This window comes from Spinacia oleracea, chromosome 4, assembly GCF_020520425.1.
Source record: "Spinacia oleracea cultivar Varoflay chromosome 4, BTI_SOV_V1, whole genome shotgun sequence".
Lineage (NCBI taxonomy): Eukaryota > Viridiplantae > Streptophyta > Magnoliopsida > Caryophyllales > Amaranthaceae > Spinacia > Spinacia oleracea.
The window spans coordinates 149,813,542-149,830,222 of record NC_079490.1 but is presented as its reverse complement, the minus strand read 5'-3'; the positions used below and the strand labels follow the sequence as shown (position 1 = coordinate 149,830,222).

At 35.3% G+C, this 16,681-nt stretch overlaps 1 long non-coding RNA gene across 1 annotated transcript; it reads right to left on the bottom strand.

Moving 5' to 3' along the window:
* Positions 1 to 14,932: 14,932 nt before the first annotated feature.
* LOC130459980 (uncharacterized) lies at positions 14,933 to 16,299 on the bottom strand. The gene is made up of 2 exons (XR_008919752.1): positions 16,162 to 16,299; positions 14,933 to 15,114 (listed from the first exon to the last, which is right to left on the bottom strand). It is a non-coding gene; the product is annotated as an uncharacterized lncRNA (long non-coding RNA).
* Between the last annotated feature and the right edge of the window lie 382 nt (positions 16,300 to 16,681).

Sequence of the window (16,681 nt, the reverse complement as noted above, 5' to 3'; positions counted from 1 at the left end):
GGCTCAAGTATAGATATATGTTTCATTATGATGAAACACAAGGGTATTGTTTCTACCACAAATTTTTGAGAACATAATGTTTGTTTGCTCGAAATAATGTCCTTTTTGGAAATTCGTTTCCAAAATGACAAGTGGGAGAAAATAGACCTCGAAAGTTTTCGAGGCGAACAACAAACATAAACGGACATTCCGGAGGCTTTTCGAAGTGCTTCAGAAAATCCAAACTTATTCTTTAAGGACTTTAGAAGTGGCTTTAAAGAATAGACATCTCTTAGAAGACTTTACAAGTGCTTCAAGGAGAACAGAATATTCAAAGGACTTTCAAGTGGCTATTGATATTCTATTGTTTGATGTTCTATACCCTAGTAGGCATAGAGTTCAAGTCACTTGAAGCTATGCGATTCTTCCATTAGATAGTGAAGAAACCTACAACTTGCAGTCAAACTATTATCATGTAGATTAATGAGTTTGTGACTTGTAAGAAAGCTATGACGAAACCCAGATTCCCTAAAATGGTTAGAGGCCATATATAGACTCAAATGTTTTAAATGGTTAGAGGCCATAAAACATACTCAATGTTTTGATGACAAAATTGAAATTTTGTTGATTTGCAAGAATAGTTTCACACCTATTGGTTGCAAGTTTGTTTTAAAGGATAAAAACCATCAAACATTGAATTGTGTTCACACACAAAGCTAGATTAGTTGCTAAAAGTTACAAGCAAATTCACGATGTGGATTGTGTTGAAACCTCATGCATAATCGTAATGCTCAAGTCTATAATTCAAGCAAAGATTGCATATTGGTACATATAGCAATTGGATGACAAAACGTATTCCTCACTCAAATGTTGGAATAAACTATGCACATGGTATGTCATAGGATTTGTGGATCCAAATAAATGCTTGAAAAGGAAAGCTAGCTTATGAAATCTAAGTCCAGATTTAAGCAAGCAATTGGGAATTAGAACTGTATTTTAGTGAAGCTAATAAGTATTTTAGTTTCATAAAATGTACATGATTCTTATAGATATATAAGAAGTTTAGTGGGAGTACATAAAACTTAATTGGTCCTATGTGTATCACACACATATCTCTCTGTTGTAAAATAACATTCAAATGCTAATGACTTAGATTTGAGATTATTCATCAATAATGGACCATGGCGAAACTTAGTACATACTGGGTATTAAGATCTATTTACAAAGATCTTATGATATTGTTTTGGATTAAGTAATGGCATTTACTAAATCAAACACGAAAGTCTCCATTGGAGATATTCGACCCATGTGAATAAATCTAAGTAAAGGATGTTTGAACTATGTATAAGCATTTACTAAGTTAAACATCAAAGAATCTAAGTAAGATTCTTAAACCTATATTATATGTCAAAGAATTTAGCTGGATTTAGTATCTACTGAAACTAGATGAGCTAAAGTTACAAGAATAGAATTCAATTGGGAATTATTCTGCAAAAGAATTTATCATGTATGATATAATATGAGGATCGCCAAAAATGTATCGTATGACTTTAGCCATGACGAACATATACCAATCTCTATTGATCTAAGTAAAGATCAACTAGATTGAGATCAAGAATACTTATGGTACTTGAAAAGGTACATAGGAATAGTTCTTGATTCAAGGAAATAAAGATATGCTAAATATTGATGCTACACGCATAAACACTGGCAAAGGATCAAGCAAGACCCTTTGGAGTTAACCATTGATAAGGACGAGCTATAGAGCATCGTGTTTTGAAATGGCAACATGGATTGGAGACCATGAGTTGTTGCGTGGGAAATTAAAATAATAATTTCTATGTTCTAAGATATAGTTGGAGAGACTTCCACATATCTATGAACTGCTTGGATAGGTAAATCCAAACAAAGCATCACTAGCAACCTATACAGTTGAAGTAAAAGTGATTATTGCCTAAGAAGCAATAAAACAGGGTTGTTTAAAGTTCTTCACTGAACTTGGGTAGATCACCTATCTGCTGGCTTGATGGTTCTTCATTGAAAAATGCGTAGAACCACTCTTGAAGCAAGAAAAACGTCTGCTAACTTGATGGTTCTTCATTGCAAAATGAGTAAAACCACCATCGAAGTAAGAAAGACTAGATCACATAATAAACAAACTCGAAAAGATCTTATCATCATATCTCGAAGAACATTCGATGAAAAGGATATTAAGATTGGCAAAGCATGATAACTAAACCTATGCAACAAGTGAGAAGCAACACTCACGTTGTAGCACTGGAAATCAAGCATAGCTTTGAATTCCATGAATTGTTTTAGAAGATGGGTTTGAGGCCCATGGTTATAAAACATTTGGGTTGAACATTTATCATATATGAAATGTATTTTCATATTCCATTTAATCTTGGTTTAGTATTAAATGATGAGTCCCTTCAATTTGACGATATATTCAAGATAGACTGTCAGGACCAGTCCTGTGACTAAGAAATGTCTATCAAGTGAACTTGAATGTCAAAGGTTGAAAATGGTCCCTAGTCGGAGTTTTCTGTAAAATTGGACGCATAGAAAACGTTAGACGATTAGAATGCAAGATGACTAGTAGTTCTGTTTCTTGAACTATGTGGACATGGCAATGTCATAATCATTTGCATAGATACTTACTTTGGGAAGACTAGTATCGGACAAGACCTATGAAACTTTACTGTAAGAGATGAAAGTCTGTCATAAGTAAATTTCATTAAATTATTAGACACTAAATCCTCAATACCTGAGTGATTTAAGATTACTTGTTTGAGAACTGGTTGCTTTGACGTTGACCAACCGTCGCACCGTAAAAGGAGGCTATAAAGGCAACGCTCAGGTAATCACCTATCAAACGAAGTCTAATCTCAAGATCGCAAGATTGGGATTGTCCTCCCATAAATCGGGATGAGATGCTTAAAAGTTGTACAAGGCCACTCGGAGAGCTAGAAACTGTGAAATGCATGGCCGTGCTCGGATGAATCATAGGCTATGATTATCTGTTTATTTGATCAGTTGAACTCTGAAACCGAGGAACACCTCTGGACATAATAAGGATGACAACTCTTACCTTATGTTCAAGAGCAAGCATCGAGCGACAAAGGAATTAGGAAATGCACACTTGTCCCTAAGGACAAGTGGGAGACTGAAGGAAATAATGCCCTTGGTCCAAGTATGCATTCTATGTTAAGTCTAATAAATGCGGTTCAGTATTAATTAACAAGTTAATAATTCAGTGAGATCAAGTGAGCTGAATGCCTAGCTAGAGGCCGCTTCAGTTCAAGTGGAATTAATGATATTAATCCACAGCTTACTCTTGACTGAACCCGTAGGGTCACACAAATAGTACGTAAACGGATCAAGTATTTAATGGCATTAAATACTCCATCTATGAATATTCGGAACCGACGGATCTTGGTTTCAGTGGGAGCTAAGATCGTCACAGGCAAGAAATGAATACTCCGGAAACGATGATATTGCCGGAAACGGAAATATGGATCGTATCGGAAATATGAATATTATCCAAATCGTAGATGTTGCCGGAAACGGAAACATGGTACGTATCGGAAAATATTATTGGAAATGGAAATATTACCAGAATCGGAAATATTGTCAGAATCGGAAATATTACCGGAATCGGAAAATAATTCCGGAAACGGAAATATTAAATATTTGTTCGAAACGGAAATTAATTCCGGAATCGGAAATATTAAATATTGTTCGTATCGGAAATAAATTCCGGAACTGGAAATTTAATCGGAAGCGTATCGTACGAATTAGCATCGGACGAGGCCTGCCGGACGAAGGCCCAGCACGAAGCCGGGCCATCGCCCAGCAAGCACGCGCGCCACAAGCCCAGCCAAGGCAGCGCCCAGGCCTACCGCAAGGCAGGCCCAGCGCGCGCCAAGGCCACGGATGCGTGGGCCGCGCTGCGTGGGCTGCTGCTCGCACGCGCATGGGCAGCCCTTGTGGCTGCCGTGTGTGTGTGAGTTTGTGCTCATGCGTGATTCCTAAATCTACAGAGTTAGTGTATGATTAAATTCCTATTCCTAATTGGATAAATTAATTAAATAGAATTCATGTAGGATTCTAATTTCAATTAATTCGTATCCTACTAGGATTACGATTCCTTTTCCATAACTCTATAAATTAAGGCCTAGGGGTCATTATTTATACATAAGTTTTAAGTATTCAAAACTAAGATTTTTAAGCAGAAAAATCAGCCAATATTCTTGCCTACCTAACCGAAAATATTAGAACCTTAAGGGCGATTCTAGTTGGTCAATCTTAAGGCGGATCCGGACGTGCTGTGGACTATCTACGGAGGGACGACACTTGGAGTCCTAAAGACTTGTTCTTGTTCGGTTCGGGCGCAGCTAGGGAAGGCACGCAACAAAGAGTATGCATCTAAACTATGCTAAATGATTATGTGTAAATAATATGTTTCCTGGCTTTATGGTTTTTCCGCATGATTTATGAACTGTCATATGAATCATAACCTAACAAAGTACTCGTGCCACCTATGTGCACTCTTTTGCCAACTCAAAGCTGTTTGTGTTACTCATGAACACCTTTTCTTATGCGGAGAGTCTATTTGTTTTGCCTAAACTTGTAAAATTTGCTAAAATACGCATAAAATGCATAAAAATACCATAAAAATAGGTAAAAAGCGCGAATTTCTATCGCATTCTACCCCCCTTAAAGAAAACGAGTTACGCCCTCGTAACTCACATCAGGGAATAGCTAACCAAAATTCTCTTTCGACGAATTCTATTCTCAAAATTCCTATTTCATTAAAACTACTAACTTTAGACTTTTCACAACAGATGACGAAACAAAAGAACAAGTCACCCACGAACTAAATAATGCTTAACTTGTGCGGAGTAAATAGAAAAAGTACCAGAATCTATATCGGTAGATCGTTCATCCTCATTCTGATTCATCATGTACAATTTTCCTGGAGTTTTATTCGGGTTGTTGTTATCATTTGCAGGCTTATTATAGTTCTTTTGATTGTTTTGTGCCCCTCCAGGCTTTGAATTTTGAGCTCCAGACTGGTTAAACTTCACTTGGTTTCCACCTCCATTACTATTTTGTTCCTTTCTGTGCTTAGTGAAGCACTCATACTCTCTATGCCCCCTTTTCTGACAATAGTTGCAGGTCACTAATTCTCCTTTGCAGTTCTTACCAGGGTGATTGTTACTGCACATCTTGCAATGATGCACTCTCTCAGATGAGTTCGAGTTGTTGTGGTGCCCCTGATTGTTTCCTCCTTGGAAATTTCCATTTCCATTCCCATTTCCGTTTCTATTCCTTTTAAAGTTTTCTTGGTTACCCCCAGCATTAAAATCTTTCCTCTTTTCCCCAATTACCACAGTTTTCTTTTCCCTTCTAGACTGCAGACCATAAATATGAGCAGCTCTCCCATACACTATGTCTAAGGAAGTAAAAGTTTCTCCACCTAATCCCAGTTGAATTTCATCCGTCAGCCCTTGCTCAAACCTTTGAGCCTTTAGCTCCTCAGTAGCTACCACCTCAGGTGCAAACCTCGATAAAGCTATAAACTTGCTATAGTATTCAGCAATAGTCATATTCCCCATCCTAAGGTTGATAAACTCCTGCGCTTTCTGCTTTCTCATAAAAGGAGGATAAAACTTCTCCCTCAAGGCAACAATAAATGAATCCCAATTGAATCCCTCAACAGCACTTAGTCTATTTCCATTTTCTTTCCACCATAAATCGGCTTCATCTTTTAGATATAGGACAGCTTGACTTACTCTCATACTCCCAGGGCAACTCACAGCCTCAAATAGTTTCTCAAACTCCCTAATCCAGTTTTCCAGGAAGGTAGGGTCTGCTTGTCCCTTGAAATACGGTGGCTTAACCTTAGAAAGTCTTTCAAACATTTCCCCTGCAGAATCGGGGCGCTCAGTTCTCTCATGGGTTAGCTTTTCCGCCAAGAGGCGAATCGCAGCAGCTAGATCATTGTTGTTGGCCATTCTAGAACGCGACCTGCAATTAGTATACTCTATTTTAGGTTTGAAACATCACCTATACGTTATCCCATACAATTTAATACTTGAATTGGCCATAAAGATCGCCTCAACCAACAATGTTCACATTAATACACATCATTTACGAAGGCACGACAATCGTTTACAAATGTGCAACGATCGTCTACAAGATGCAATAATCATTAAAAAAAAAATACTCATCCTCAATAGTTCACGAAAGACATTCACACTGCACGTAAGGCATAACATTTTGAATTATATTGGTCATGAGGGTCTAGATTGGCCCTCACTTCCTTTATGTACTCATCATTTAATATTATTGTGGCAATTAAATTGATCCACAATTCACATTGAGTATGCAAACAATTAATCCATGACGTACTACCTAGAGGTTGGAGTATTATGGAATCCTCAAAATAGAATAAAGAACACTTCCTTGAAAACTTTAACTTTTATTGCTAACTCCATAGAGGTTTATTACATCCTTGAAAATAATAAAGAACATTTCAAACTTCAATAAACTTAAACCTTAAACAGTTGTAGCTTTGCTACTTATTCTTTAAAACATAAAAGAGCTAATTAACTATTTATGACTTCAAAATATTTGTGGCCTCTTGCCTATCCATTGCCCTTGAAACTTGCGGAGTGAAATTTAGATCTCAAGATTATCGAACTCTTCTTCAGGGTCTTCATCGGGGTCTTCCTCAGGGTTTGCATCTTCACCCATGTCTTCATCTTGATTAGGCTCACTTGCCATCTCCTGTTCACTTTCGAGCTCTGCATCCGAATCACTAGAGATCTCAATGGTTGGCTCATGAGCCGCTGGGTTAGGATTCTCTGCCTCAACACCTACATTCTCATTCTCCACAGCTACATCATTTTTCTCTAGGTTATTATTTACACTAATTCCCATAGGTTCTTCTGTAACTGAATCCCCAACATGACTCCCTACGATTTTACCGTCTCTAAACCCACTTTCTGCCGCTTCAATAATGGTGGTCAGAATTTCTGAATCATATTTCCATCTACCATCCCAAGTTCCATACTTAACCAAGTTTGGAGTTCCATTATCAGAATGCATGTCTTTAAACCTTTCCTTGAGTTCTAGGTATGGAAATTTGTTAGGTAAGCAATTAATGATAGTGGCTGCTATGATATCCTTTCTCATTAAGATAGGTTGCCCTTGAACCTTAGCATAATATTCACATCCAAACACAATTTTCTTCACATAAATATCTGGGGTTTCTATATCAAGTTTCTCGAAGGATCCTATATTGGTATACTTGGAAAGAAACATTTTATTCCTGAAATAAACAATTCAAGGTCTCACTAACGATTTTCCAGCCAAAACATAAACAAGGTTCAATGATCAATAAGTTTGGTGGAATCAAACAATTCTTTATGCACATGTAAATGTAACACTTAAACAATTAGCACACGCACGTACATAACAATCAATTTCTAATGCTAGCGTTGACTAGCCACTAATGCACATATAATTCTATCTTATATGCCCTTCTTATACTACCCATCTCTCATAAGCTAAAGCATTGGAATAATTTAAATAACAAGGTAAGATGACGCTAATATAATAACATAAATAAAAATATAAAATAAATAAAGTAAAATAAATTAAGGAAATGCGTAGCGAATAAATTCGAAAATAAAGTTAATAATTCGAAAAAGATTTTATATTTTCTAATAACGAATTCTAACTCTTGAAACAACTAAAAAAAAAAATGTACTCATTTTTTTTTTTTGTTTTTTTTTTTTTTTTTTTTTTGAATAATAAATAATAAGAAAAATAAAAATGTCGAAAGTATCACTTTAACTTTAATAATAATTTGATTTCGAACTTAAATAAGAAATATTATATACTTTCAAACAGGATAAAAGGAAATCGGCCCCCCAAAAAAAAGTACCAATTTTTGAACACTATAATCCGTAGAAGCTCGATTTTTAAGAAATCTATTTTAAATAACTAGGTAGTTAGGCGCCTAAAAATTTATTAAAATAAAACCTTAGCTTCTGGATACCACTTTGTAACACCCCGACAATTCTCTCTTTTCTAAAATAATCTTTTAATATAAAACGTAGAGAATTATCAAGGCATTATCGCCCGTGTGAAAACGTAACGGCTTATTCAGAATTTTGCAGCGGAAAACATAAAACTAACTTTAGGTTTATAAATAATCGATTACAGATTTAGTCCAAAACCCATTTAACTTAAATAAGGAAATACGAATAGTACGACAAATTTCAAATTTAAGTTAACAAACCAAATCACTTAATAAAGCAAATCTAACTACAAGCTCTCTAATCCCGATCCCCAATGATGCATCATCTTCAAACCTGCAGATGGACAATGCTTATTGATCCTTAGAGACTGCTCACCAAGATTGGGTCATCACAGGATCAATAAGGCATAGCCATGATCAACATGCACAAGCAAAAGCACGTAATCAGCAAAGCTGAGTACTACATACTAAATCAATAATAATCCTAACATGATTCTATTAAACGAACAATCCTAACATGATTCTATTAAACGAACAATCCTAACATGGTACTAAATAAAACATAAGCAAGGATAATCAAGATATATTGACTTGAAGACTATGTTTGACTGAACTAGACTTTTGTATCATTAACATTATTTAAATTGAAATAGTCAATGGACTGAGTTGTCTACTAGAAACTTCTTCTTCTTCACTAAGGAAGACGAGGTACGGGCGCGACTCCGTAAACCCCAATGACCTGCGATATCGAGGGACTTTTAAATAAAAATAGAACCGGTGATCAATCCGGCCCCAGAAAAAGCCATAGGCTACCCATGACCCCAACTCCTGATTGTCCGTCACTTTAGACGTGCACAGTCTAAAGCTATTGCTACTCATTTTCACTTTACATGACTTAACTTTTAATACTTGGTTATGACTCATCAAACATAAATATTATATTCAACAAGTAAACACAACTTCTTTTATCTTTGAATTAAACCAGTGATCACAGAGACGTCACACAAGACTTATTCCAATTAATTCAACCTTTCCTTTGATACTGATAAACCCCTCTATATGGGTATAAGGTTTCAACTTACTAAACAAGGTCCTCGGCCCTTATAAAGTAGTGAAAAGCTAAAAGGGAACAATGAACAATCGATCTGAATCAACATATATAATAATTTAATGTTCCCAACCAGCATGTTCGCATCAATCATCCATACCAACATGCTATAATTCTCATAACGAAATATATATGCTTAACATGTCCATCCAACAATATTAAACATGCACTTTCAACATAATCTAGTTCATCAACAATTTCAACATAACCAAGTTCCTTAATCATTTCAACATAACGAAGTTCATGAATCATTTCAACATGGTTTCCACAAATCACACACATTCCAAGCACACAGGTATGTACGTACCTTGTGTAAACAAACTGATAGGCCACTTTAACGAATTCAAAAGTCGCCCACAAAGAATTCTCCGCCTAAAATAATCAAGAAACGTACCCAAATCAATTCCTAATAATTTACAGCAACACTAACGTATTCTAAATACATCCTAAACCTATTTAGGACATTCCCCAATATCGAAACTTAATTAAATAATCTCCAAGCATAATAACTATTAAACTAATGATCCCAAAACGTTCTAAACTCCAATAAAACATCCCTTTTAAAATTTCCAGCAATATAGAATAATTTCAAACGTCCACAAAACATAATCAACGTTCTTAAAATCGTAAAAATAATAGCTTTAATAATATATAGTCATTCTATTATGATTTAATCATTAAAAACCTTAAAAATTCACACTTTAATAATTAAAAACTCTTATTTCAATTCAATTATGTAATCTGAAAATTAAATTATTAATTAAGCATAGTATATAATCTGAAAATCTAACTTAATCATAAAAGCTTATAATTTATATTCAAGAAACATGAATTAAATTATTAAAACTCCATTAAAACCCTAACTTAACGTAATTAACAAATCTGAAAATAATTAAATTAGTTTCAACAACATATAATCTGAAATTTCATAACTTAATCATAAAAATCATAAATTTAATTCAAGAAACATAAATTAATTTAATAAACAAAATTAAAATAATTAGCTACTTAGGGTTTAAGAAATAACCAAAAAGAGAAGAGAGAGAGAGCTGGCCGGCGGCAGGGGCGGCGGCAGCGAGGGAGTTGAGCGGCGGAGGGAGCTGGGCGGTCGCGGAGCTAGGCGACGCAGCAGGTGGCTGCAGGTGGTCGCGGTGGTGGTTGCACGTGGCTGAGCAAGAAACAGAGAAGCAACAAGTGGAGAGATGAAGGAGGGCGGTGGCTGGTCCTTTCGGCGGCGGCGATACAGAGGGTACGGCGAAGGGCGACCGGTGGTCTGGTGATTGGTTGCCGGCAGTCGAGAGCTTGGTGGTTGCTGGGATTGCTGTCGGTGGTGGTGAGAGAAGCACGTAGAGGAGGAGGGAACTCCACGCGAATTGAAAGAGGAAGAGAGTAAGGGAGGGCGCCGACTGGTTGACGGCAGTGGTGCAGCCAGGGGCGTGGTTGGTCGACGATGGTGGCTGAAGCAGAGTTGTGTGGTGGTGGTGGCTGAAGCAAAGGGTGTAAGAGTTCACGTGAATTCTTGAAGAGGGTTTAAGGGTTTTTCTGCTTTTCTTTTCACGTGAAGGAGAGGAGAGGATTGAGAGTTTTACATGAATTTGGAATATGGGTAAGGGATGTGGGTTTACTTATTTTGGGCTTTGCTAACTTGGGCTAGGATTAGAATTAAGTTTGGTATTTGAATTCAACACCGCTTAAGATTGGTTTCTAAATTCAATCGATTTTCGTAATTTAAATTCTTTTTAACTTAAAATTCTAAAATTATTCTTTATTGCACAAACCGTTAAAATATTTAGAATATACTTAAATAAAATTAAATATACATTAAATATATAATAAAGTTCTAAAATCGTTAAATATTTAGAACGTACTTAAAATAAAATAAATATACGTTAATTATATATTTATTACTTAAAATTCATAAATTCTATTTAAATATAAATAATGTACGTTAAAATATATTAATAAAATTTATAAATTTACGGGGGATTACAATCTACCCCTCTTAAAAGAAGTTTCGTCCCGAAACTTGACACGAAATTTCCCACATTTTCCCCCAAAAGCTTTTAACTCATTCTTAATAGAGAAGTACTCGTGCCACCTATGTGCACTCTTTTGCCAACTCAAAGCTGTTTGTGTTACTCATGAACACCTTTTCTTATGCGGAGAGTCTATTTGTTTTGCCTAAACTTGTAAAATTTGCTAAAATACGCATAAAATGCATAAAAATACCATAAAAATAGGTAAAAAGCGCGAATTTCTATCGCATTCTACCCCCCTTAAAGAAAACGAGTTACGCCCTCGTAACTCACATCAGGGAATAGCTAACCAAAATTCTCTTTCGACGAATTCTATTCTCAAAATTCCTATTTCATTAAAACTACTAACTTTAGACTTTTCACAACAGATGACGAAACAAAAGAACAAGTCACCCACGAACTAAATAATGCTTAACTTGTGCGGAGTAAATAGAAAAAGTACCAGAATCTATATCGGTAGATCGTTCATCCTCATTCTGATTCATCATGTACAATTTTCCTGGAGTTTTATTCGGGTTGTTGTTATCATTTGCAGGCTTATTATAGTTCTTTTGATTGTTTTGTGCCCCTCCAGGCTTTGAATTTTGAGCTCCAGACTGGTTAAACTTCACTTGGTTTCCACCTCCATTACTATTTTGTTCCTTTCTGTGCTTAGTGAAGCACTCATACTCTCTATGCCCCCTTTTCTGACAATAGTTGCAGGTCACTAATTCTCCTTTGCAGTTCTTACCAGGGTGATTGTTACTGCACATCTTGCAATGATGCACTCTCTCAAATGAGTTCGAGTTGTTGTGGTGCCCCTGATTGTTTCCTCCTTGGAAATTTCCATTTCCATTCCCATTTCCGTTTCTATTCCTTTTAAAGTTTTCTTGGTTACCCCCAGCATTAAAATCTTTCCTCTTTTCCCCAATTACCACAGTTTTCTTTTCCCTTCTAGACTGCAGACCATAAATATGAGCAGCTCTCCCATACACTATGTCTAAGGAAGTAAAAGTTTCTCCACCTAATCCCAGTTGAATTTCATCCGTCAGCCCTTGCTCAAACCTTTGAGCCTTTAGCTCCTCAGTAGCTACCACCTCAGGTGCAAACCTCGATAAAGCTATAAACTTGCTATAGTATTCAGCAATAGTCATATTCCCCATCCTAAGGTTGATAAACTCCTGCGCTTTCTGCTTTCTCATAAAAGGAGGATAAAACTTCTCCCTCAAGGCAACAATAAATGAATCCCAATTGAATCCCTCAACAGCACTTAGTCTATTTCCATTTTCTTTCCACCATAAATCGGCTTCATCTTTTAGATATAGGACAGCTTGACTTACTCTCATACTCCCAGGGCAACTCACAGCCTCAAATAGTTTCTCAAACTCCCTAATCCAGTTTTCCAGGAAGGTAGGGTCTGCTTGTCCCTTGAAATACGGTGGCTTAACCTTAGAAAGTCTTTCAAACATTTCCCCTGCAGAATCGGGGCGCTCAGTTCTCTCATGGGTTAGCTTTTCCGCCAAGAGGCGAATCGCAGCAGCTAGATCATTGTTGTTGGCCATTCTAGAACGCGATCTGCAATTAGTATACTCTATTTTAGGTTTGAAACATCACCTATACGTTATCCCATACAATTTAATACTTGAATTGGCCATAAAGATCGCCTCAACCAACAATGTTCACATTAATACACATCATTTACGAAGGCACGACAATCGTTTACAAATGTGCAACGATCGTCTACAAGATGCAATAATCATTAAAAAAAAAATACTCATCCTCAATAGTTCACGAAAGACATTCACACTGCACGTAAGGCATAACATTTTGAATTATATTGGTCATGAGGGTCTAGATTGGCCCTCACTTCCTTTATGTACTCATCATTTAATATTATTGTGGCAATTAAATTGATCCACAATTCACATTGAGTATGCAAACAATTAATCCATGACGTACTACCTAGAGGTTGGAGTATTATGGAATCCTCAAAATAGAATAAAGAACACTTCCTTGAAAACTTTAACTTTTATTGCTAACTCCATAGAGGTTTATTACATCCTTGAAAATAATAAAGAACATTTCAAACTTCAATAAACTTAAACCTTAAACAGTTGTAGCTTTGCTACTTATTCTTTAAAACATAAAAGAGCTAATTAACTATTTATGACTTCAAAATATTTGTGGCCTCTTGCCTATCCATTGCCCTTGAAACTTGCGGAGTGAAATTTAGATCTCAAGATTATCGAACTCTTCTTCAGGGTCTTCATCGGGGTCTTCCTCAGGGTTTGCATCTTCACCCATGTCTTCATCTTGATTAGGCTCACTTGCCATCTCCTGTTCACTTTCGAGCTCTGCATCCGAATCACTAGAGATCTCAATGGTTGGCTCATGAGCCGCTGGGTTAGGATTCTCTGCCTCAACACCTACATTCTCATTCTCCACAGCTACATCATTTTTCTCTAGGTTATTATTTACACTAATTCCCATAGGTTCTTCTGTAACTGAATCCCCAACATGACTCCCTACGATTTTACCGTCTCTAAACCCACTTTCTGCCGCTTCAATAATGGTGGTCAGAATTTCTGAATCATATTTCCATCTACCATCCCAAGTTCCATACTTAACCAAGTTTGGAGTTCCATTATCAGAATGCATGTCTTTAAACCTTTCCTTGAGTTCTAGGTATGGAAATTTGTTAGGTAAGCAATTAATGATAGTGGCTGCTATGATATCCTTTCTCATTAAGATAGGTTGCCCTTGAACCTTAGCATAATATTCACATCCAAACACAATTTTCTTCACATAAATATCTGGGGTTTCTATATCAAGTTTCTCGAAGGATCCTATATTGGTATACTTGGAAAGAAACATTTTATTCCTGAAATAAACAATTCAAGGTCTCACTAACGATTTTCCAGCCAAAACATAAACAAGGTTCAATGATCAATAAGTTTGGTGGAATCAAACAATTCTTTATGCACATGTAAATGTAACACTTAAACAATTAGCACACGCACGTACATAACAATCAATTTCTAATGCTAGCGTTGACTAGCCACTAATGCACATATAATTCTATCTTATATGCCCTTCTTATACTACCCATCTCTCATAAGCTAAAGCATTGGAATAATTTAAATAACAAGGTAAGATGACGCTAATATAATAACATAAATAAAAATATAAAATAAATAAAGTAAAATAAATTAAGGAAATGCGTAGCGAATAAATTCGAAAATAAAGTTAATAATTCGAAAAAGATTTTATATTTTCTAATAACGAATTCTAACTCTTGAAACAACTAAAAAAAAAAATGTACTCATTTTTTTTTTTTGTTTTTTTTTTTTTTTTTTTTGAATAATAAATAATAAGAAAAATAAAAATGTCGAAAGTATCACTTTAACTTTAATAATAATTTGATTTCGAACTTAAATAAGAAATATTATATACTTTCAAACAGGATAAAAGGAAATCGGCCCCCCAAAAAAAAGTACCAATTTTTGAACACTATAATCCGTAGAAGCTCGATTTTTAAGAAATCTATTTTAAATAACTAGGTAGTTAGGCGCCTAAAAATTTATTAAAATAAAACCTTAGCTCTGATACCACTTTGTAACACCCCGACAATTCTCTCTTTTCTAAAATAATCTTTTAATATAAAACGTAGAGAATTATCAAGGCATTATCGCCCGTGTGAAAACGTAACGGCTTATTCAGAATTTTGCAGCGGAAAACATAAAACTAACTTTAGGTTTATAAATAATCGATTACAGATTTAGTCCAAAACCCATTTAACTGAAATAAGGAAATACGAATAGTACGACAAATTTCAAATTTAAGTTAACAAACCAAATCACTTAATAAAGCAAATCTAACTACAAGCTCTCTAATCCCGATCCCCAATGATGCATCATCTTCAAACCTGCAGATGGACAATGCTTATTGATCCTTAGAGACTGCTCACCAAGTTTGGGTCATCACAGGATCAATAAGGCATAGCCATGATCAACATGCACAAGCAAAAGCACGTAATCAGCAAAGCTGAGTACTACATACTAAATCAATAATAATCCTAACATGATTCTATTAAACGAACAATCCTAACATGATTCTATTAAACGAACAATCCTAACATGGTACTAAATAAAACATAAGCAAGGATAATCAAGATATATTGACTTGAAGACTATGTTTGACTGAACTAGACTTTTGTATCATTAACATTATTTAAATTGAAATAGTCAATGGACTGAGTTGTCTACTAGAAACTTCTTCTTCTTCACTAAGGAAGACGAGGTACGGGCGCGACTCCGTAAACCCCAATGACCTGCGATATCGAGGGACTTTTAAATAAAAATAGAACCGGTGATCAATCCGGCCCCAGAAAAAGCCATAGGCTACCCATGACCCCAACTCCTGATTGTCCGTCACTTTAGACGTGCACAGTCTAAAGCTATTGCTACTCATTTTCACTTTACATGACTTAACTTTTAATACTTGGTTATGACTCATCAAACATAAATATTATATTCAACAAGTAAACACAACTTCTTTTATCTTTGAATTAAACCAGTGATCACAGAGACGTCACACAAGACTTATTCCAATTAATTCAACCTTTCCTTTGATACTGATAAACCCCTCTATATGGGTATAAGGTTTCAACTTACTAAACAAGGTCCTCGGCCCTTATAAAGTAGTGAAAAGCTAAAAGGGAACAATGAACAATCGATCTGAATCAACATATATAATAATTTAATGTTCCCAACCAGCATGTTCGCATCAATCATCCATACCAACATGCTATAATTCTCATAACGAAATATATATGCTTAACATGTCCATCCAACAATATTAAACATGCACTTTCAACATAATCTAGTTCATCAACAATTTCAACATAACCAAGTTCCTTAATCATTTCAACATAACGAAGTTCATGAATCATTTCAACATGGTTTCCACAAATCACACACATTCCAAGCACACAGGTATGTACGTACCTTGTGTAAACAAACTGATAGGCCACTTTAACGAATTCAAAAGTCGCCCACAAAGAATTCTCCGCCTAAAATAATCAAGAAACGTACCCAAATCAATTCCTAATAATTTACAGCAACACTAACGTATTCTAAATACATCCTAAACCTATTTAGGACATTCCCCAATATCGAAACTTAATTAAATAATCTCCAAGCATAATAACTATTAAACTAATGATCCCAAAACGTTCTAAACTCCAATAAAACATCCCTTTTAAAATTTCCAGCAATATAGAATAATTTCAAACGTCCACAAAACATAATCAACGTTCTTAAAATCGTAAAAATAATAGCTTTAATAATATATAGTCATTCTATTATGATTTAATCATTAAAAACCTTAAAAATTCACACTTTAATAATTAAAAACTCTTATTTCAATTCAATTATGTAATCTGAAAATTAAATTATTAATTAAGCATAGTATATAATCTGAAAATCTAACTTAATCATAAAAGCTTATAATTTATATTCAAGAAAC